The 22,080-nt window shown below is 47.5% G+C and overlaps 1 protein-coding gene across 6 annotated transcripts in view; it reads left to right on the top strand.

The window, feature by feature from the left end:
• The window catches only part of LOC101943740 (protein FAM163A), a 78,371-nt gene that overhangs the window by 8,028 nt on the left and 48,263 nt on the right, over positions 1-22,080 (top strand). For 2 of the 6 annotated variants that reach the window (XM_065554528.1, XM_065554530.1), the window contains exons 2-5: positions 1,270-1,379; positions 2,383-2,631; positions 3,520-3,651; positions 5,065-7,204. The exons of 2 other annotated variants lie outside the window; for them this stretch is intronic. The gene's annotated coding sequence lies outside the window, so the exon portion shown is untranslated. The remainder of the gene's footprint in view (positions 1-1,269; positions 1,380-2,382; positions 2,632-3,519; positions 3,652-5,064; positions 7,205-22,080) is intronic. 2 more of the 6 variants (XM_065554529.1, XM_065554531.1) reach the window with 1 other exon arrangement.

Here is a 22,080-nt window from a genome sequence, read left to right as displayed (position 1 = left end):
GCTCTGTTCCTCTGCACCCTCTGTGATGGGGGTGATCCACATCCCAGGGGCGTTGTATGAATGAGTTGGAAATTGCTTGGTAGTGAATGGCACCACTCCAACCTCCGCTATTATTCCCTTGATAATATAACAAGTGAAAGGTAGGTTAACAGTATTGTTTCCCTCACCTCCAACAGTCCCCAGGTGTAAGCTAAACCTTTCAGCTCAGCCCAGTTTAAGGGGGAATCTTCATAGCATCTCCAGATATAAAATACCTGAGGGCTAATATCGCCTGACGTTACGGACGATGACCTAACCTGCACAGGTTGCTGTAGCTCTGTGCGTATCCAGGCACACGCACCCCTATTGGAGCTCAGATAAGTGCTAGTGTGGCGCTAACAAACATGTCCTAGGAAGAAGCTCTTAAGCAATTGGATGTGACAGAATAATTCTTTCTTCGGGAAGCAGTAAATAAGGCTCAGCTGGGACCTCTATCTTGCCAGCTCTTGCAGGAGAAGCCCGTCTCCATCTATCACAAACCACTCCCCTCCAGCACTAAATCACATGTGTATTTAGCTCTCTATATAATTCACTTTGTGCATAAAATACTGTTTGTATTGTTGCCCTGGCTGTTCTAGCTCAGACTTTGGGCAGGACAGAGTGGAGGGACAGGGCAAAGGGCCCAGCAACAGCCCTGCAGGTAGCGGGGGGGGGGGGGGCAATCATTGTATTGTCCTCCTTTAGGGAGAGAGATGTTTACTTTGGGACACTAGAAAATATAGATGGGAACCTTTCCACAGCCATCCACTTCTTTAGCATCTCGCAATAAACCTGACACCTGCTGGACTCGGTGTGTGTCTGTATCAGGAGTGAATTTGGAGCTTGTGCAAGACAGGGCCTAACACCACCACCAAGAGCCATATGCCTGTCTAGTACAAATGGGTGCTTGGCCACCTGCCCTTCTTCCCCAGAGCTCTGCCAGGGCATTGGGGGCTCAAGCATGGTCATGAGGGGTTGCCATATGCAGTGTGCTATGCGGCTGTTGTATAGGGAGTGGAGCTGTATAGCCATCTGGGTCCGAGCGTCATTTTAAAGGTCACACATACCTGCCAAGGGGCTCCTAACCATAACCCCGCTCCTAACCATAATTCTAACTGCTCCATAAACATTCTGCTGCTGGAGCCCTGGAAGCAGCAAAGCACTTAAGCTCAAGCCCCCTCAACTTCACTGAGATGGCCCATATGCTTATTGAATCTGGGCCAAAGTGCTCCCCTCCTGCTCTTGTTCCAGGCACTGGAGATCTTGCGATGGGGCAAACATGCACAAGGGAGCAGGATTGGTGCAGGCCATCAGCAGCAGAAGCAGGAGCAGAGTCAGTGCTGAGACTCCCTGGATCATGGGTGAGGTGCCTGTATGTAGGGTTGGGAGTGGCAGGGAATTGAGTGCCTTGGCTACAACTTGCTGTAGTTGTACAGTATTAAGTATATCAAGTGTTATTACCATCAACATTTATTTGCGATTGGATCTGGTGCCGTCTGTCTGGGAAACAAAGCAGCCCCTCAGTATTTGATGTGGTGTTTGCATGTTAATGAAGGCAGTAAATGAGCTAACAGAGCTATTTGCATTCCTCATGCTTTCAGGCTTCGGATCCAATTGTTGCTGCTTTTTGTTAACCCAAGAATCATGCTGCCTCTTCTCGTGGGTGTCCTCCCAGATTTGAATTTTAACTCTTTCCAGTCTGCAGGCCAGATCCTCTGCTGCTGTAAATCAGCACAGCTCAATGTGGAACTCCACTGACTGATACCTGCAGTTGGATCCACAGGTGTAGATTCTTATACCCATGTGGAGTCCCATTGAAGTTCTATAGGTCCAAGGATCTGCGCTAGCTGCAGTGTGTGTGTGTGTGTGTGTGTGTGTGAGAGAGAGAGAATATAAAGGAACACTGAGTTTTCTCTCTTGTTGTCTCTCCTGTATCAGGTAGTCCTAGAGCATCTCAGCGTTACAATATAATAATGCACCTCTGCTGTTTCTTGGTATAAAAGATGTTCCTTAGTTTAGATCTGTGGTTCCACACAAACCTTGTGTGGTCTCATTTTTCTTGATGCAACTTGTTGAATCTATCTGTATTCAGCGAAGCATTTCAATAGGACTTAACTATTCTTAAGCGCGCTGCAGAACCTGGGCTTAAATGAGGACTCGCTAGGAGATATTTTTCAGATAGGGAGTGCAGCTGCTGAATGACTAACCACAGGAACAATTGTCTAGCAGTGAAGCTCCCAAATGTAATTTTTCTTTATAAAAGATTTTACAAAACCAGAAATTAATAGAAATATTTTTTAAACTATTGGGTGAAACTAGTGTTTGTGGTTTTTGTTTATTTGAAATGTAATCCTTCCTTTTCAGTGCTGAAAATCCAGGTATGAGCATCATGGGCTCAGTCCTGCAATGAGAAGCAAATGGGGACTGCTTGTGTGCTTACTACATGTCTTGCTGAAACAGGACCAGTGCTCAGCCTGGGACACAGGGAGACCCCATAAAGGAAGAGAACCAGGAAGTGAAAATGACTAAACACGTGAAACTGACCAGTCTAGTACTGTATCAATATTGAAGCTGAATGAAATTTCAGAAAGTGAACAAAGAGCATAAATACTGGCAAGTCAATTTGATCTTTAAAATGAATTATTTCAATAACTGATGGTGATACTAGTACTGAGTAAGAAGATTTGAATAAAAAGTTGTCTTGGTCCTTTTAAAAGGAGACAGCAGCACTAATGTAAAAGTAAATTAATAATATCCTGGGTTATAAAAATACTTTGGGTCAAGTTTTTTGTCACTTGGTACTACTGTTAGCAGTATAGCCACACATTGAAAAATTGAGATTTTTAAAATGAATTTTGATTCCTTTGTCTTCTTAGATTGGAGCACAAATCAGGTTTTCAAGTGGAGGGCTAGAAATTTACTTTTTGTAAAAATAAAAACTGGGCTTCTCAGGTAATGACCTGACTCCAGCAGTTGGAGATCTTGGAAAAATGCCAAATATCCCAAGACTTATGATAAAATCACAAGAGTGGAGAACTGACATCCCATAGTACAAAGTACACTCACTTTGTACTATGTGAGGCCATTCTAATTTAGCAGCATCCGCCACCCTATCTGCACTCACTTTGCACTGGTATTAGGGTCTGGATTGCCCTGCACTTCATGCAGCCAATATGTCCTGAGAGAGAGAAACCATGTCCTAGATTTCCCCCCCCCCCCCTTCCCCTGGCAAGAGAAGAGATCACGTCCAATGTTGTCGCTAGCCATTTAAAAACTGTGCAGAAGAGGGTGGAGAATGCAAACTGCAAGGAAGTGTCCTGCTGGAATTGTTAAACATGCCGGGTGAGGCCAGCTGGAGGTGGAAGGCAGATTTATGCAGCAGCCTGGGTATTAAAAGTAGGTGAAGGTTGTAGCAGTTGCTTATTAATTACTGCTTGGGTAACATTACATTAAGGGAAAATATCTGAAATCTTACTTTTTTTTTTTTTTTTTTTTTTAAAGTAAAAGTGCTGGATGTGATAAGGAGCATATGCTGTGGGAGTTCCTACCTGGCTCTGCCCAGAATCTGCCCTCCTAGGTTCTGATTCTATACCGTGTGCAGTCATTTCCACCTGGGAGAAGTGGGTGTCACAGGTACAAATGTCCTTCTCATCTCGCAGTGATAGATCTGGTGACCTGCTTCAACTAATCCCTGTGCTATTCGGTGCAGCTGCACTGAACACAATGAATGGCAGCTGGAGTGCATGCAGAGAAATGCTGGGATTCAAATCTGCAGTACACGACACAAACTATGGCATGTTCTGTTTGCTCTTCCTCCTGACTAGTTAATATGATGCGCGCACACGCACACACCCTCCACTTGCTGACCCATTCCCAGTGGTCATTAGCACTCCGGGGGGCAGAGTTAAGGTTGTATTGCAGAGTGGCATGTAACTTAACTCTGTATTTGCTGGCTTTCAGTGGCTTAAATTTAGCTACTCTCCATATTCTGGAAGGACCCAAGGCTGCACTGGGCCCCCTTTACTGAGTGTTAATGCAGTTCTTGGGCAATTAATTTAGCCCAGCATTACACCCTTCCTGGGCTTTGGCTTTATTGGTGGTAGCAACAATGACATGTAAACTTCAATTTGAAGTGTTCCTGGAGCTTCTATGCAAAGATCTCCGCTCCCATCCCACTTACCTCTCCTACATCCAGGGTGAAATTAATGAACCACAGCTGTCAGTTTGTCAGCAGGAATGAATCAATCATGCCCTGCAGGATTTCAGTTCTTGCTAAGAGGGTGGGCCAACAGAAGAGCCCTGTTGCTCTGACACAGGGAGTATAGCCTTCAGGCACCCAGGGAATAAGAAATCTCTTAGCATATGCAGCTTTTCCACCCTGAGCTGGGGTCTTCTGAGATTTCACAAGCAACATCGGAATTGGGGTCAGGCCTAGTCAGTAGTTGGATGGGAGACCAGCTCAGGATGGTGCTTGTTTAGTAGAAGGATTTCTTCTTTCAACCTGTGCCCTAGCATGCTATGATAACTATGCTTGTTATCGCTGAAGGGATCTTGAGTGAGGTCCAACCCTCTTGGGATCCCCATGGCTCCTTTCCCCAAGAAGCTGGGTGGTATCCTTCCATTCTGCTTGTTTCTATTCCCCCTGCGTTTTCAAATGGCTACAATAGTGTTCTTTACGTCCTTTTCAGAGCTTCATAGGGAAAGGCTTTTTCAGGCCGCTAGTCATTCTCTGTGGAGCTGAGGTTGGTGTTAACCTCCATTGGCAACACAGAAACAAAGCTAATGGGACATGTCTCTATTATGATCCACAAGTGTATTCTGCACATCCATTTTCCTTGCTTGAATCCTTAGTGAATTTACTAGCCCTCGGAGCACAGGATTTCAAAAATGGATTGGTCTATTAAATGGGAGTAATTCCTTCACATGTGTGTGTAAAGTTTTTTAGGTGCTTATATACCACAGTGAGGAGGATATAGGTACATTTGTATTTTATTTCCTTTGTCCTTTTGCTAGCTCTCATTCAAATGAAGATTTATTCCTTTCCAGCTCATCTGTGCCTTCTGATTGTGTTGGGCAGTCATAATGCTGAATCTGTGACATCACCATCAATATTTTGGCAACAGAATTTGAGGGCCAGAAATGAAATTATAACTTCCTGTCTGGATCAAGAAGGAGATGCTGGATGATAACAGTCAGATGCCTTAACTTATGGCAATGGGAATACAGGAAATACAGTATGGACAAAATAGATATTACTTTGCCCTCTTAAAGCCATTAGTTCGTATGTAGTGCTATTCATCTGTTCATGACAAAAGAAGGCCAGTATCACTACTGTCATTTTAGAGGTGGGGAAACCGAGGCACAGAAAGGTGACATGACTTGGTCTAGGTCATGTAGAAGAGTTGGGATCAGAATGCTGGTTTCCCAGTCCAGTGACTATTGACTAGACCAGACTCCCCGCTATCAGACTATTGGGCTATTGAGTCCAGAATGTTACCTCTGGCAGCATTCAAAATCAGAGGAAAGCAAAAAGAACATTCCTAATGCACTGAGGTAATTGTACAATAACATACATGGGTGGAAAAGCTCCTTCCTGATCACTACAATGGTTGGCTTATGGCATAAAGCATGAGGTCTTATTCTCTATCTTAGCTTACCTACAAAATAAAAATAAAGGGAGGTGTGTAGTTGCTTGTAGCTTCAATGCTACCCCATCTTTCAGAACACTGTGTGGCTAACACTTCGCTCCAGGAACACCTGTTTGGGGGTGGTAGGGAACAGTTATATAAGAGAGGGCCAGCGCTACTAGGAACAGAAGTAGTGTCTTGTAACAAGCCCTCTTGTGCAGGACTAAAGTGTGTGGAAGATAGGCTCTAGTCTGCAAAGGGTAATAGACCAGGGGGTAATCTTATCTGAAAAAATCCTGTGACTGGCTTTCATATCCCCATCTTATCTGTATCTCATCCATGTGCCAATCCTGCCTAGGTCTCAGGCAAAGCCCAAGTCCCCAAGTCCAACCTTTGGCATCTGTTTTCCTTTCTGGCCCTTTTGAAGCACTGATCTGGCTTTTGTGTTGGCAGCCAGAAGGAGTACATTACCTGGGATGCTTGGCACTGGATCACAGGCCTAGCAAAGCCAGGAGAGATAAGCAGATGCAGCAGCTTGATTTCAGAAAACCCCTGGCCATGTAATAGGAAAAGATCAGTGTAGTTTGGTCAAAGTAAAAGGTCGAAGATTTCATTAGCGACTTGCACAGACCGGGAGCTCCCCCGAGGGTGCTGGTGGCAGTAGTGGGGAATTAAGAGCAGAGGTGTACAGGAAATACAGATGTCTTGGAGGAGGAAGGGTGGCTTGGGATTCCAGCACCATGGACAGGGCCAGTGAGGCAGGGCTGGGCTGGGCTTGGCTGGGCTTGGCTGGTGGCTCTGGGCGCGGGTGTGGGAACAATGGCAGGTGCCCTGCCTGGCTGGCGCGCTAGGCTGAGTACCAGGGCGGGGATTAACCTGTTGGTCTAACGTCAGCGCCAGCTCCCTGCCTGCTCTGAAGCTTCCGGACGCTCGGCGGGGCTCTCTCGGGAGCTACTGTTTTCGATCCGGGGGGAGGGGTGGGGGGTGTCCCTGACTTCTCCGGGCAGCGCTGGGCTCGCTTGTTCCCAGTCGGGATACTGCCGCGTGCCGGTGCCCCTGGCTCCAGCCTGGCGCCTGCCCCGGCAGAGGGAGTTCGAAGCTGCCCTGGGCCAAGTCACAGCCCCGCTCTGGGCTCCTGCTTTTCCTGTAGCCCCTGCCTCCCAGCCCCAGAGGGGCCGCCCTCCTCCCTCGGTTGTACGGCGCGGCCGGCTCAGCGGGGCGGGGGAGCCAGCCCTGCCCATTGCACTTGCTCGCCGCTTTGCATCCTCGGTGGCTTCCTCCGAGTGAGCTCGGAGCGGGATTTCTGATGCCATTGTCTCGTCCCGCCGCTACCCCCTTGTAGGGGGGCGGGGGCCAGGCGCTGCAGCAGAGCGCCCCCTGCAGCCGAGGGGCGCTCAACGCAGCCATGAAATATACACGAGGCTCAGAGAGCTGAAGGCGCTTCCATCACCTCCTACCTCAGCAGCAGCTCAGCCCCCTGCCCTCGCAGCCTGTCCTGCCTGCAGAGCGGGCGGGTGTGCGTCGGGGGGAGGCGATCGGTCGGAGCAGACGCTTCCAAGGTAAGCTGCTTTCCACACCATGCCTGGGGGCCCGTCTCTCTGTTTGGGGGGAGGCTGTGGCTAGAGAGGGGAGAGCGGGAGAGCCCGGTGCAAAAGGGGAGCTGTGTCCAGAAGGCAGCGAGACATTTCCCTCTGCAAACTTCTCGGCGAGGTCTCCCCCTCTTGCATGGACCCCCGGGGAAAGTACTTGGCTGTTATGCTGGGGGTGGCTCCTCTCCGCTGCCAGCCCTGCCAGGCGCCCCAGCTAGGAAATGTAACTGGATTCTCTTGCTGCCCCCCACCCCACCCCACCCCACCCCACCCCCGCGCCGCCTCACAGAAAAGGGAAGGAAGCCCAGGAGGGTGCATAGAAAAGGAAGACAAGTCAGATCTGGCCCTGGGGAATGGTGCAGCACTCGCATGGCTGCGGGGAATGCTCGGCGAGCAGCGGAGTCAGCGCAGCGGGGTGTGCTCTTGACACTGGGCTATTTGTTTCCGAGCTAGATTTCCTTTCGCACGCTCCAGAGCTCTGCTTTGGGAGAGCCCCACTGAAGTATGGGAGGGCTGCCGGCAGGCTGCCGCTCCTTGCAAGAGCCCAAGCTGCCCTGTTGGACTTTGCGATTTCTTGGCTAACTTGTGTGTGTTTGTGTTTTTAAAGCAGTAGCACCCTCTCCTTGAGGCGTCCTAGCAGGCACAGAGGGGAAGGATTTAGCAAGCCCATCTCTGTGCCAGGCCAGGATTGTCCCCTACAGCACTTCCTAGCGCTTTACCTAAGCTAAGTTTGAAAAGTCCCCGGTGATGAAGCTTCCACCAGGCCCATTATGCAGGCTTGCTGGATATCAGGGACATGGTAGCTCAGTAGTAGAGCCCCAACCTTGCTCTCCTATACATACGGTCGAATGACTGCCTCATCCGCCTGATTTGCTGAAATGAAGGAAATCAAATCCCTTTGTTTATTCCCAGGAATCTCTGTGTTGTCTCTCCCTGCAGTCCATAATTAGGAAGGAGAGCTGGGTTTAGCCTGAACATTACTGCCTGCACCATGTGGGTGACCCCTTCACCATTGGTGGGGCTTGTTTCCTAGTCTAAATTCATCCTGGAGGCTGAATTTCTGTCCCCTGCAAAGGGGCCTATAGTAACATTTATCCATGCAGCCAGAGTTCCTCTCTGTTGTTGATTCTGTCTGTATATTGTAGAGACTTTCAGATATACTGTGGAATAGTCCATCGGTACACACAGAGTTTTCTTACTGTCCTCCGCCTCTTCCCTGAATGGTCTGCCCTAAGAAGCTTAGTTTTTAAATGTGATGCTGTTTGTGACTGGTCAATATTTGGGCTGTTCCTGAGTCTGGTTTTTAGTTAATTAGCATTAATAGAGTTTCAGAAGGGTCAGGAGATGTGCTAAGCTTTGCAGCTTTGCTAGTGATCTAGGCAGTGTAATAGGCTCATTAGATGGGTAAGAAGGGTTTTCACTGGTTGATAAACCAGAGGTTGTGATAATAGGAGATTAGCATTTGCCACTAGTGGCAATTAATTAATGGGACAACAGGCTTGAGTCTCCTCATGCCGGAGATTTTTACAGTGGTGAGTCTTCAGTGGGGTTACTCCTGGTGCAGTGAGAGCAGGATCAGGCTGTAGTGATGGACATAGTGCTGATGAAGGGCTGTGAGCAGACGACTCAGGAGCCCTTGTTAAACTACAGTGTGGGTTACTGATATTCCATGCAGTGGGTTCTGCAATGTGGTGTCCTCATTGGCTTTAGCAGCCACACCACTCCCCACTCAGCTCCAAGTAGAAGGCCCATTCCAAAGTGGTCCAACAAGGCCCTTGCCCTGATGAAAAACAAACCTCTCATCATTTTGTCTCCTAATGGTTTGGGGTATGAACAAAAATCTAGTAGAGGCTGAGACCTGGAAAACTCTTAGTTTCTTTGAAAGATCAGATTCATGTTTGCACTGCTCTGAACAGAGGTGGATTTGACCAGGGAAGAAGGGGAATCCAAGTGTATAAGGCTACTGAATGAGTTATTGACAGAAGTTACCATAGACAAAGATCAGATTAATAGATTCTAAAGCCAGGAGGGACAATTGTGCATAACACAGGCCAGAAGATTTCCCTGAATGAATGCCTGATGATCCCAGCTAGACTTAGGTCTTTCCTTCCCATGGAATTTCTTTCAGGCACCCGGCTGTTCAATTCCAGTCACAAAACACTCTGGCTATAAGGCTGGGTAGGGGTGTCATGGCCCCGTTACCAATCCTCTCCTTGACAGGGGAAGGAGTATAAATATCAACACTGTAAAAATGTTGCTTGTGGCCTGAGCAAGATCAGTTAATTTAACAATAGACAAAACAGAAATAGAACCACCCCGGCCCATTGCTGTATCTGTCCTGTGGATAAATCCAGGATGCTAGTCACCAGGGCTGCCAGTCGCCTCCACTAAATGAAGGTAGATAAGCTTAGACAGACAACAATAGGCACACAATCTTGTCTGTCCTCCCCCCACCCCTGCCCCCAATCTGATTTCCTTTCCTGCACATCTGCTACGCAGAAATTGAGATCCTGGCTGAGCTGCTCGCAGTTTGAAGTGCTGACCTTTCACATGGCTGTTTTGCTACTGAGATGAAATATTTAGCGTGGCTCCGTTACTGCCTTTTTCTTGAAAGTGTGTTTCACGCTTCATCTGCTGGAAATGTTAAGAGATTTTCATGCCACGTTTTTCATTCCGCAAAGCCAAAATCTATAAGGCATATGGGTGGTGTGTCTCTGGGTGGTTTCACTGCAAACCTCATTCTCCTAGCATAAATGTATATCTCTTGGGTGTCTTCCATGCACAGTTCTGCATCAGAGACCCACCTTTCATTCACTCATTAAGTGGGATTAGTACCTGTCCATGGCGTGCACAGAGTCAGATTGTGTCCCCTTTACTCACGTTGGTGAGCATAAGTAAGGATTAAAGCCCAAATCCATTGTCTTATTTGGAGTTATACCCCATGTATCCCAGCATAAACAAGCTCAGAATCAAGCCTCATGGAGTTCCAACAGTGCAATGCTGATAGCAGTAAAAGGAGAATTGGTCCCAAGAGGGTTTTCATTGCAACGGAGACAGTTGGGGGGAATGCTGTGCAAGCATTAGCCCACAGCAAGGTGCAGTTCTGTTCACAAGGTCAAAGGTCAGACCTACAACATGACATAATATCTGGCCACCCAGGGATATGTTATCGCACTTTAAAATGTAGGAGGATCCATTGCAGAATGAGTAAAGGCTGTCAGCTGGGAAACCAGGCCTCACATCTGAAGACCCAATTCCCCTCTCATTTATACCAGTTGAAAGCAGCAGTAGCTCCACTGGAATTGAGGGCATTATACCTGTGTTAAAGTCGTGCGAGAGTTCCAAGGGGCAGCAGGGATGGGATGCAAAGGGAGTGGTCTGCATAAGTTAACAACGACCTATCTGGCGAGTAAATAAGGGAGGAGTCCTTGGCCTGAAAGGTGGCTGTAAGATGATGTGACTAGGGCAGAAGACAGGGATACAAAGCAAAACAAATGCTTTTGTCTTTTTGTAGGGAATAGTGTGATGATATTTTAAGAGCTACAGGAACTGAACTCAGACATATGGATAAGTCTTTTGACACAGTCCCATATGACATTTTCATAAACAAACTAGGGAAATGTGATTTAGATGAAATTACTATAAGGTGGGTGCACAACTGCTTGAAAGACCATACTGAAAGAGTCGTTATCAATGGTTCACTGTCCACCTGGGAGGATATATCTAGTGGGGTCCCACAGGGTCAGGCCTGGGTCTGGTACTATTCAATATTTTCATTAATGACTTGGATAATGGAGTGGAGAGTATGTTTATCAAATTTGTAGATGACGCCAAGTTGGGAGGGGTTGCTAGCACTTTGGAGGACAGGATTAGAATACTAAATGATCTCAACAAATTGGAAAATTAGTCTGAAATCAACAAGATGAAATTCAATAAAGAGAAGTGCAAAGTACTCCACTCTAGGGAGCAAAAATCAAACGCACAGCTACAAAACAGGGAATAACTGGCTCGATGGTGGTACCGCTGAAAAGGTTTTGGGGGTTAGAGTGGATCACAAATTGAATATGAGTCAATAATGTGATGCAGTTGAAAAAAAGGCTAATATCATTCTGGGGTGGGTTAACAGGAGCATCATATGTAAGACCCAGGAGGTTACTGTCCTGCTCTACTTGGCACTGGTGAGGACTCAGCTGGAGTAGTGTGTCCAGTTCTGGAGGCCACATTTTAGGAGAAATTTGGACAAATTAGAAAGAGTTCAGAAGAGGGCAACAAAAATGACAAAAGATTTAGAAAATCTGACCTATGTGGGAAGGTTAAAAAGCTCAGAGAAACTGTCTTGAGAAAAGAAGACTGAGGTGGGACCTGATAAATCTTCAATTGTGGTAAGGGCTGTTATGAAGAGGATGGTCAGGGATGGTCTAGGGTTACTTGGTCCTGCCTCAGCACAGGCGGCTGGACTTAATGACCTCTCGAGGGCCATTCCAGCTCTACAGTTCTACAACCCTATGAACTATTTTACAGTGCCAATATAATGGGCAGAGCCAGGTTAGGTTTGGCTAGTCCTGACCCAGGTTTGCTTGGTCCTGGTCAATGGGGAGGACTGGGGGAGATTTGAATGGTGCCATGCCTATGCAGGCTTGGATGATCCTTTTGTTTGATCACCAAAAGAGAAGTTATGATTCCGATATTTGCTCAGCAGGTTTTCAGTGGCATTTCATTTTGCAAAGCTCTTCTTGTAAGAAGGACCAAGTAAAACAACTCCATCTGCTTCTGCCAGGTCCCTGAGGCTAGTCAGAAGCACCCCATGACCAACGTGTCAAACACTGCTAAGAGATCCAATACATTTGTCCCTGGCCCATGTCTAAGAGGGTTATCTCCCAGGGCCACCAGTGTTGGCTCAGTGCCTTATCCAGATCTAAATCCAGTGGTGAAGGATAGCAGCAGAGGGCAGGTATTGTTGGAGGCAGCTCTTACCTAGGTTCTTGGTCACTTTGTGTCGCTAGTATGCTATTTCCCCACCCCAGAATGCATTTCTTTGTCTGTCTAATTTTGATTACATGGAAGTAAAATTGACCCTGCTTAAGCCACCAGTGAGGTTTGAATGTGGGATCTTCAGAGCTAAAAGCCTCCATTGCTGGAACTCTAGCAAGAAGGATGTTCCAGCCATTAAGGCACTAGCCTGGGACTGTGGAGACCTCTGTTCAACCCCCTGCTCTCCCACAGGCTTCCTGTGTGACCTTAGCCTTTCCGTGCCTCAGTTTCCCTCATCTATACAATGGGGATCATAGCACTGCCCTGCCTCCTGGGGGTGTCGTGAGGACAAAATACACTAAAGATTGTGAAGTGCTCAGATATCCCAAGGTTAATGGGGGCTAGCGAAGTACCACAGCTAGACAGAAATAAGTTGAAAATGAACCAAGTCTATTGGCTGGAAGCCATAAGGAATTCTTCTGTGGATCAGCCACTAGATGAGCACCAAAGCTCCCACTCTTCTAATGACAGAGAGACAGGCAATGCCTGTCAATATTAGCCACCCTGTTGGAGTGGCAGCTGAGTGCTGTGCGCATCTGAAGGACATGTCTGCATATTAATGAGGGTTTTATGAAAGAGAGAACCGGGCTGCTTGTGTTTTGCTACCTAAAAATTAAGGCAACTCTACTATGGCTGGATCCTGGTGTAAATCACTGTAGGTCCTTGGAAGCTAGCTGAGGAGCTAGAGATGTGCAACTCTCCATAACTTCATCAAGCATTGGACACATGTGCCTGAGGACAGTAGCTGGCCCTGGGCTTTGTTTTCTTGCGTGTGCCCATCCCTGTAGTGTGTAAGCACGTGGGATGCTATCGGAGTATGACTTGGTGAATGTAATTACATTTAATGAGCCATTAAACTCAACCTCTGTTTATGCTCCAAGATAATGTTGACAGTCGCAGCGGCATGTCTTGTATCCTCCGCAGGAAGAGAATCTTTGCTTTCCTGTAACTGATGGGCAGCGTTGCCCCTCCCCCAGCCTCTCTAAATCCTGTCGCTGCAAGAAAAGGGAAAGGTGGGGGAGGTGATGTCTTTTACTGGACCAACTACTGTTGGTGAGATAGACAAGCGTTTGAGCCACACAGAGCGGTTCCTCTGGCCTGGGCAGTTACTTATCGCCATCGATGTGGAGCCATGGCTCTCTGACAGCCATATTCTCCATCTCTTTGAAATGAAAAAGAGACTTTAATGGATCGTTTGACAGAGTGACAAGTAGGGGTGGTGAAAAAGTAGCAGAGGGGCTTTTTTTTTGTAACCAATTCTCCATTTGGGGGTGGGGACTGGAGGCGACCTTTCTCACGAGACGAGACCAACCCATTGCAAAGGGGATCAAATGGAGAAGGAAGCTAGAAGGAAGCAGAGCTCCATTGACATCAGTGGAGCTGCATACACCAGGGATAGATTTGGCCCAGAAGCTTTGGACTGATGATTTTAAAGCTGTTAAAGGTTTCTGGACGTTCATTAAATGAATAGGAATTGGGTGTCCAAATCTGCTGGGCAGTTTTGAAAGTTCCCAGCCCCAAAGGCTCCCATCTGGAGAAAGGTGACTATCAAGTGTGCTTTGGAATAGTAATGGGGAAAGTCCTTTAATGCATCACTGATAATTAGCCAAGGGAGTCTCTATAAACCGAGACGAAGAATACTAGTACCTGAGGGGAAGGCTGATTAAAATAGAGAAACAGCTGCATTTTGTCCTAGGGGTTAAGCCCTCCGCTAACTTAAATGGAGCTACACTACTTTACACCAGTAGAGGATAAGTCATTAAACACAGTCCTGTTAATTTGGATTTAGCGTTGGTGAAAGCCCTGGAGACTGAAGCCTATTTGTCCACAGAACAGGTTTCAGCATAGCTTGCAACGGCGCAAGGTCCCTACCAAAGTGCCTCATGCCTGACCTGATGAGGTCACTCCAGAGGCTGAGCGAGGAGTTCAATCTGCATCATTCATTCAGTTCCTGGACCCTCTGCTGAAACTGCCTGCCAAGGGGGCAATTGTGATAATGGTTTTGGGATGTGGACACCTGTCCATTACAAACTAGATCAACCGACTTGTGCCACAAGGTAGTCATCGCCCATAAGAGCCTTTTCCACATTCCACTGTTCTGAATCTGGAGACTCCAGCCATGCTGGCAGTAAGCCCAAATCAATTACGATGGGACTCTGGGACCTACAGTGCCAGTGGCTTCAAACCAGTTATCCCCTTCACAGCCCCACATGTGCCAAATGTCAAACTCTCCTTCCTTGACTCATGTAGGAACAGAGTCAACTTCCTTTTGGTTCACCTTCTAATTTATTGCTAGGCTTTACCATAGTGCTCATTACGACAGTATCTGCGCCCCTCCCAAACAGGGATGAGTTTCTCTTCATAGCACACCTCTGTGGGAGGGAGGTTGTCCCCATTTTGGAGAGGAGAAAACTGGCACAGAGAGAAGTAGGCTTCTGTTTTCCAGAGGCTCCCTTAATTTTGGACCCCCAACTGGAGATCCGTAGGGAAGTCAGTTGGATCTATGGCTGCTCAGCGCCTCTCAGAATCCGGCTTTAGACAACTCAAATTGGTCATGCAAAATCAGGGGATGTTATTGAGAATGCGGGTCTAAGTAACTCGCCTAGGAAGTCTGAGTCAGAGCATGGATCAGAATGCAGGTCAGAGTCCTTATCTACCAGGGCATCTTTCCTCTTTGGATTCAAAGGACACAAGTGGACTGTACAAATGTGATGAATAGCATTATAGGGAAACAGTTATAGCAGGCCTGCACAACATGAGGCCCGGGGACCGCATGCAGCCCGCGTGGGCTCATTGTGCGGCCCGCGGGGGGTGAGTAGGTGGGCTCACTGTGTGGCCCGCAGCGGAAGGAGGGTTTGTTTCTGTGGGGCAGGCGGCGCTGGGGGGAGGGGTTGTTTCAGGGGGGCTTGGTGGCATTTGGGGGAGTGTTTCAGCGGCGCTGGGGGGGGTTGTTTCTGTGGGGCAGGGGGTGTTGTGTTTCGGGGGGGCTGTGCGGTGCTGGGGGGGGGTTTCAGCAGGGCCGGGGGGTTTCGGCCCTCAGCTGTTTTCTTTGTAGTAATATGGCCCTCGCCGCTTTACGAGTTGTGCAGGCCTGAGTTATAGCTTTACGTTCAGCTTTTCAGCCTAGGTGTTTATCTGACTAAATTGCTGATCTAGGGCAAACAACATATCCACTCTGTCAGCCTGGATCTTGTTCATTATCTATAACCACATCAAACAGAACATCATGTCTATAACCACATCACATCAACAGGACACGCAGTATTTTCCAGCTCAGTGGTACAGATTGTTTTTTTACTTTTCTCTCTCCCTGATTTTGTCTCGGCTCTTTACTCCGCACTGGCAAGTGTTTCTTGAAAAGGCAAAAGGATTTCAGGGAAAGTTTTGAGAGTCTTGGTGACAGTTTTGAATTGGGAGCAATCTGCAGCTGAACTCAGGATCTCGGAGTCTGATGCAGCAGATGTGTCCAAAGCCCGCAGGTTTACAACAGGCTTCACTCGTCAGTGAAAGCTTCCCCCTGGGCACGGCTTTTGTGAGGAACAAGGTTTACTATTTCCCAAAAGATTTTGCAGGGGTCATGAGTCATGTGTCAGACACGGAGGCCCAGGACCAATGTGCAACCAGGAAAAGCTTTCCGGGTGGCAGGCGGTGCGCTGTTATACAAAGCTGAAGAGCTTTGATGGTGGTAACGGCTGCAGAATGGGTCGGAAGATCCAGCACCTGTGCATCCGGGCACGGATGTGAGAAAGCTGCGGTTGGTTGGTTTGTTTATATCCCTGGTCAGGCACTGCACTGGGCCGCATTCCTGAGCGTTGTTTCAGAGAAAGCCAGAGAGAAATGCTTGTTAAGGCCCAGATCCTCAAAGGGGATCAATGGGAGTTGGGCACTCAAGTACCTTTGAGGATCTAGGCCTAACTTCCCAGTGGGAGCTGTGGCTCAAGCTGCACTATAATTGTCCTCAAGCCCATGGACCAGCCTTCCAGCTGCCATCTGTTTGGCTTTTAACTTCGTCTCCAAAGGTGTTAACCACAGGGCAATGCTGCCTAATACCACTGTACAGGACTTGCTGGAGCACCTAATGCAGCATGTTCTCCTGGCTACACTCCAGCTGAACAATTACACCTTGCCTGCCCCAAATGGCCCCTGCACTTCCCATTGGATGTCGTATCGGCTGATCGCTGCTGAATCCACCAACTTCCATGGTGCTGTCTGAACTGGAGTTGTTGGGGAGTTGTTTTTATTTAACTCCCCCACCCTGGGGAGGCTAATGCACCAGTGCCTCTGGTTCTTCCTTAAACATGGCAGCCATGGCCTTAGGAGTCCACAGCAGTCTGTCTAGACAGACACTCACCCACCCGTTGTATGGTTTGGCATTGAGCCCTATAGGCAGGGTGAGCTCTTCTCAGTGCTCCATTTGTGCCAGGACTGAGTCCCGGCACCTCTAGGCTTGGCTTTTCAGAGCCCTGGCAATTTTGCTGCATCAGTTATGAATGTAAAAATAATTGCTTGAGCCGTGGTACCTCTTTCAGTACAAACTAAGCCCCAGCTCTTCTTCAGGTCAGGCCACTCCCCTGCTCCAAATCTTTCCTTTCTAAGGTCTAGTTCCCTAATGAGGCTCGTCTGTCAGCTCCTCCCTCTAAGATCATAGCTTGTTTAAATCTCCTCAGGGTGTGGCAGGTAGCGTTGATGAAGTTTGTTAGCCCCCTTTTGCCCTGGCCAGTGGTGGGATACATGCACCTCCTCATGGTATTCTTCTTTTCTTCCCGTATTAAAGTGTTGTGCTGTGTTGCTAAAGAGCTGCTGTGTTCCTCCTCAGTGGTGGCTGCATTTCAGTGGTGGAAGAAATGAAATTCTCTCCATTCACAGAACATGTAGATCCTTTTAGGAAGCTGACTATTGCCAGTAGCATGGAGAAGCTTATACAGTCAGGACTTTCCTTTTGTCGCCAACTGAAATCTTGGGTGCATCCGCCCAGACTATCGGAGTAGGATGCAAATCAGGATCCTGGTTCCATTTCTAGATCAGGTGAGGCAATGGAGCTGCTGTGAATCAGTATCTCTGCACCAGGACGAAACTGATAAGAACTTTTCTGTTTGCACCCTGGATCTCTGCAGGTTTGGTGCTGTTAAGTTCCTACATAGGATTGTGCCTGCCTAAGAACATCGTAATACACAGTTCTAAGTAGCAGAAAAAGATGAGATCTGGGAGAAGAGCAAATCTCCACTGGATATGTTCAAAACACTCAAAGAATTTAGAAATTAAGCCGGGCCCCTGACTCACTGGGTTTACAGGAACAGGCCACTTGGCAAAATTAGGGCTAGTTGTGACATCAGACAAACACTTTGGGACTGATTCAGCTTTCACATGCACCAGACACATTCCCCCAGGTAGGTCCATAGGCTTGTGGAGTTACTACTGAGAGCAGAACTGAGCCCTCTGACTCGCTTCAGTACCTGCCTCCCTCCCTGCACACCATTGTCTTGAATCTGATCTCACATCTGTCACCTGGTGCGGGACAGGTGTCTCCCCATTGAGGTCAGGGGAGTTAAGCAATTGTGAGATCAGAATTGGGTCTTTTTTCTCTACGTGCCCTGGCAGGTGTCCCATCTAGCAGAGCCTGAGAAGACTTCACCCAGCATGCAGCTGGGAGTGCCCAAGAGCAGCCTTTCTTGTGCCGTTTTGGCATGGCCACTCCAGGGCATGGTCACTCCAGCAAGCACAGAGGTGGCACCAAAAGGCATTTTTCAAACCTTTGGAAGAAGCTGCAGTGGAGCCGTTTCTGGACAAAGCTCTGGTGGATGCTTGTTTCCTCCGAAGCAGTCTGCACATTCCTGCCTGGGAGACATCTGCTGCCGGTGATGGCTCTACCACCGGGGCACCGGCGCCAGAAAGAGCTCAGCAAAGTGGGTGCATATTGGGTGCAAAGCACTTCTAAAAACTAGCCCTGTTCTAGAGGCTTCAACTGGAGTTCTGTTCTCTGGAAAACCTGGAGCTGATTGTGGGTGCTGAGCATGTGAAAGTCTGGCCCTGAATTCTGGTGAAAACCTGACCCTAGGGGCATGAACTCACACAGAAAAGGTGAGAAAATAGAAACAAATTAAAATCCCTTGACTTTCATCCCCATTCTGTGTGTCACAGCCAGCAGTGTATGGAATGGAACAGGTCTTCTGCAGGAAGGTTGCTCTGCTCCCCCAGACTGTGCAGTGCATGTTCTAACAGGGGGATCTAAAGCAAAAGCAACAGTAGCACTTCACTGAAGAAACCCAGCAAGGAGCACCTAGATTCCCTTAATTAGTTCCTGTTCTGTCACGCTGTCCCTTCTCCTGCACAGAGCTCCAGGCACCCCAACATGTGGGAGTGAGCCCAAACAGAGCAGCTTGTAGGATCACAGCCTGTAATGAGCCCAGGGAGAGTTCAGGCCAGATACAGTGCCCTGCCTAAAATTTTTGATCTAGTGTCTTTACTATTCACTCTGACCTTGGTCAGACTAGGATTTAGAAGGTGTTTGCTAACATGTGTTACATGCCTAGTGTAGACAAGGCAGTGTGTCTTTATCATCTGTTAACTTGGCTGAGTTGACTCTGTCTTGTCTACACTAGGCATTTAACATGTGTTAACAAACACCTTCTAAATCCTAGTCTGGTCAAGGCTCCTGGGATAAACTCTAGCAAGAACTTGCACCTCTCATGCTGCTAAGGATAAGGGAAGAGCTGTTATACAGCAGAAACTAAATATTATACTTTCCGAATGTTAGTAGCATTTGAGGGAAGCCTCTGCAGTGAAGGCACGAAAAGGTCGGGTAACAGTCTGGGTATTTCTCCCAGTGCTGGTTTTGGTTCTTCTCCAGATAACGAGCATTGGGAACTGTAACTACAAAAACTCCCACAATTCCTTGCATGCAGCGTAACAGAAAAAGAACTGAGTCCATTTCCCTGGCCTGGCCTCTCTCTCTCCACACTGGTAGTCCCTGGAGGCACGTGAGTTCACTCAGCAACGACCCCGCTGGTGGAGATCGGAGTAGCATTGATGGGTTCTGAAAAAACTATTTAAGTGTGATACTTTAAGTGGGACAGAGATATATATGGGGAAAGCACTTCTGAACAAGATCAGATTGCCCCATCCCGCTGCAAACCAAGAAATGATGCCCTGGCAGTAAACAAACCCTATTCTTTCTTCCAGCCCTCTGATTTGGGAGCAGATTCACTGCTGAAAGCCCAGTTTGTGCTTCCCTTGTGTTTAAAAACTGCAGCGTGGCCTATCAGCAGCCTAGCTCACTGTCATGTGATAACTCTGAGCATGCTCTGTTGCTCTCAGAGGGTGGGAATGTGACAGCCCTCAGGCAACGTTGCTCGGTGGTGGAAAGGCCCCGACTAGCCAGGGAGGGGGACGATCAGATGCATAGGAGGACAAGGCTGCTGAGAGGGCTAGAGGAGTTAGAGGGGATTCCTGGAAGGTCCCCCCCCCCCACCGAAATGTAAGTTGTCACATGATTCATCACTGGTGCTTTGAATCTGTAGTAAATGACTGAAGTCGAGTGCCCCTTGTTTACCTGGAAAACAGCGTCCAGCTGGGTGAGTGAGTGTGTGTGCCTGGAAGTGCTCGTACGAGCGTGTGAGAACAGGGGGGCATGTGTGGGTGTGCATGACTGAGTGTCTGGATATGCGTGTGTGACTAGAGTGTCTGTGCGTGCATCAGTGCGAGTGGGTCGCTCTTCAGGATACTTAGCCTTGTTCCTGTCCTGCACGCGGTGGAAATGCTTGGGTTCAGTGGGCCAGTGCCATTCAACTCTAAAGGGGAATGGATCCTCGGATGGTGTAAATCAGTGTAACTCTTTGGAAGTCAATGGCGCTATGCTGGTTTACATCAGCTGGGGATCTGGCCCAGGATTCTTATTGTGGTTTATAAGCCTTTCAGAATTAAAAGGTCTCTAAATGTTTTATCTTCCCTCTCCGCAATGACAGATTAATTGGAGCCATAACTTGGGTGCCATTTTGGAAGCGCAGTAATTACAAAACTTTTTACATGAATCTTTGTTTTAAATGCAGTTGTTTATGCAATGGTCTGCTAGTGCGTCACAATTAATTCACCAGTTCCACTCAGTGCTGAAATCTCTCTACCTTACCCCATCAGTGCACCCCGACCATGCCCTCGAAGGAGAACCCTGACCTTATAAGACAAGTGCTAAGAGCAGAATTGACAGTGACATTGTAGAATCCTAGAAATGTAGGGCTGGAAGGGACCTCGAGAGGTCAGTCCAGTCCCTCCCCCCCCATACACACACAATAGGCAGGACCAAGTATACCTAGACCATCACTGATAGGTGTTTAGACCATCACTGATAGGTGTTTGTCCAATCTGTTCTTAAAAACCTCCAATAGGGATTTCATAACCACCCTAGGTCACCAATTCCAGTGCTTATCTATCCTTAAAGTTAGAATCTATCCTAATATCTAACCTCAATTTCCCTGCTGCAGAATAAGCCCATTACTTCTTGTCCTACCCTCGGTGGACATGGAGAACAATTGGTCAGCATCTTCTTTAAAACAACCTTTTACTTATTTGAAGACTATTATCAGGTCCTCCCTTGGTCTTCTTTTCTCAAGACTAAACGTGCCCAGTTTTTTAACCTTTTCTCACAGGTCATGTGTCTAAATCTTTTATCATTTTTGTTGCTCCTCTCCACATCTTTCTTAAAGTGTGGCCTCCAGAACTGGGTGCAGTACTCCAGCTGAGGCCTCACCAGTGCCAAGTAGAGCAGAACAATCACCTCCTGTGTCTTACATAGAGCATTCCTGTTAACGCATCCCAGAATGCTATAAACTCTTTTGCAGCAGCATGATATTGTTGACTCATATTCAGCTTGTGATCCACTGTAACTCCCAGACCCTTTTCATCAGTACTTCCAGCTTGCCAGTTATTCCACACTTTGTAGTTTATGCATTGGATTTTTCCTTTCTAAGTGTCATTATTTTGTACTTCTCTTTGCTGAATTTCATCTTGTTGATTGCAGACCAATCCATCACACTCTTTTTGAATTTTAATCATGGCCTCCAAAATGCTAGCAACCCCTTCCAGCTTGGTGTCATCCAGACATTTTATCAGTGTATTGTTCAGCCCATCATCCAAGTCATTAATGAAAATGTTGAATGGTTCTGGACCCAAGTCAACCTCCTGTGGGACCCCACTAGATTCCTTCGGTTTGACAGTGATTTCCTTGAGTACGGTTTCCCAACCAATTGTGCGCCCACCTTTTAGTAATTTCATCTAGATCACATTTCCCTAGTTTACTTACGAGACTGTCATGTGGGGACTGTGCCAAAAACCTGACTAAAGTCAGATATATCATGTCTACTGCTTCCCCCTGCTATCCACTGGGCCAATAACCCTGTCAAAGAAGGAAATTAGGTTGGTTTGGCTTGATTTGTTCTTGAAAAATCTATGTTGACTATTACTTATTACCCTGTAGGCGTTTTCAAATTGATTGTTTAATAATTTGTTCCAGTATCTTTCCAACTATCAAAGTCAGGCTGATTGGTCTATAATTCTCCGGTTCCTCTTCATTCCCTCGTTTAAAGGTTTTATGTTTGCCCTTCTCTAGTCCTCTGGGACCTCATCTGTCCACCATGAGTTCTCAAAGATAATTGCTAACTGTTCTGAAATTGCTTCAGCTAGTTTCTTAAGTACCCTGGAGTGAATCTCATCAAGCCCCACAAACTTGAATACATCATAGCAAAGAGGCCTCTAAGCATCCTATAGGTCCACAGGAGAATTATGGGCCTGTGTCCTGGGCCCCTGGCCTTTCTGCTAACAGGAGT

The sequence above is a fragment of the Chrysemys picta genome, chromosome 8, assembly GCF_011386835.1.
Source record: "Chrysemys picta bellii isolate R12L10 chromosome 8, ASM1138683v2, whole genome shotgun sequence".
Classification (NCBI taxonomy): Eukaryota; Metazoa; Chordata; order Testudines; family Emydidae; genus Chrysemys; species Chrysemys picta.
The sequence above is the reverse complement of the archived record's forward strand: the minus strand, read 5'-3'. Positions and strand labels throughout refer to the sequence as shown.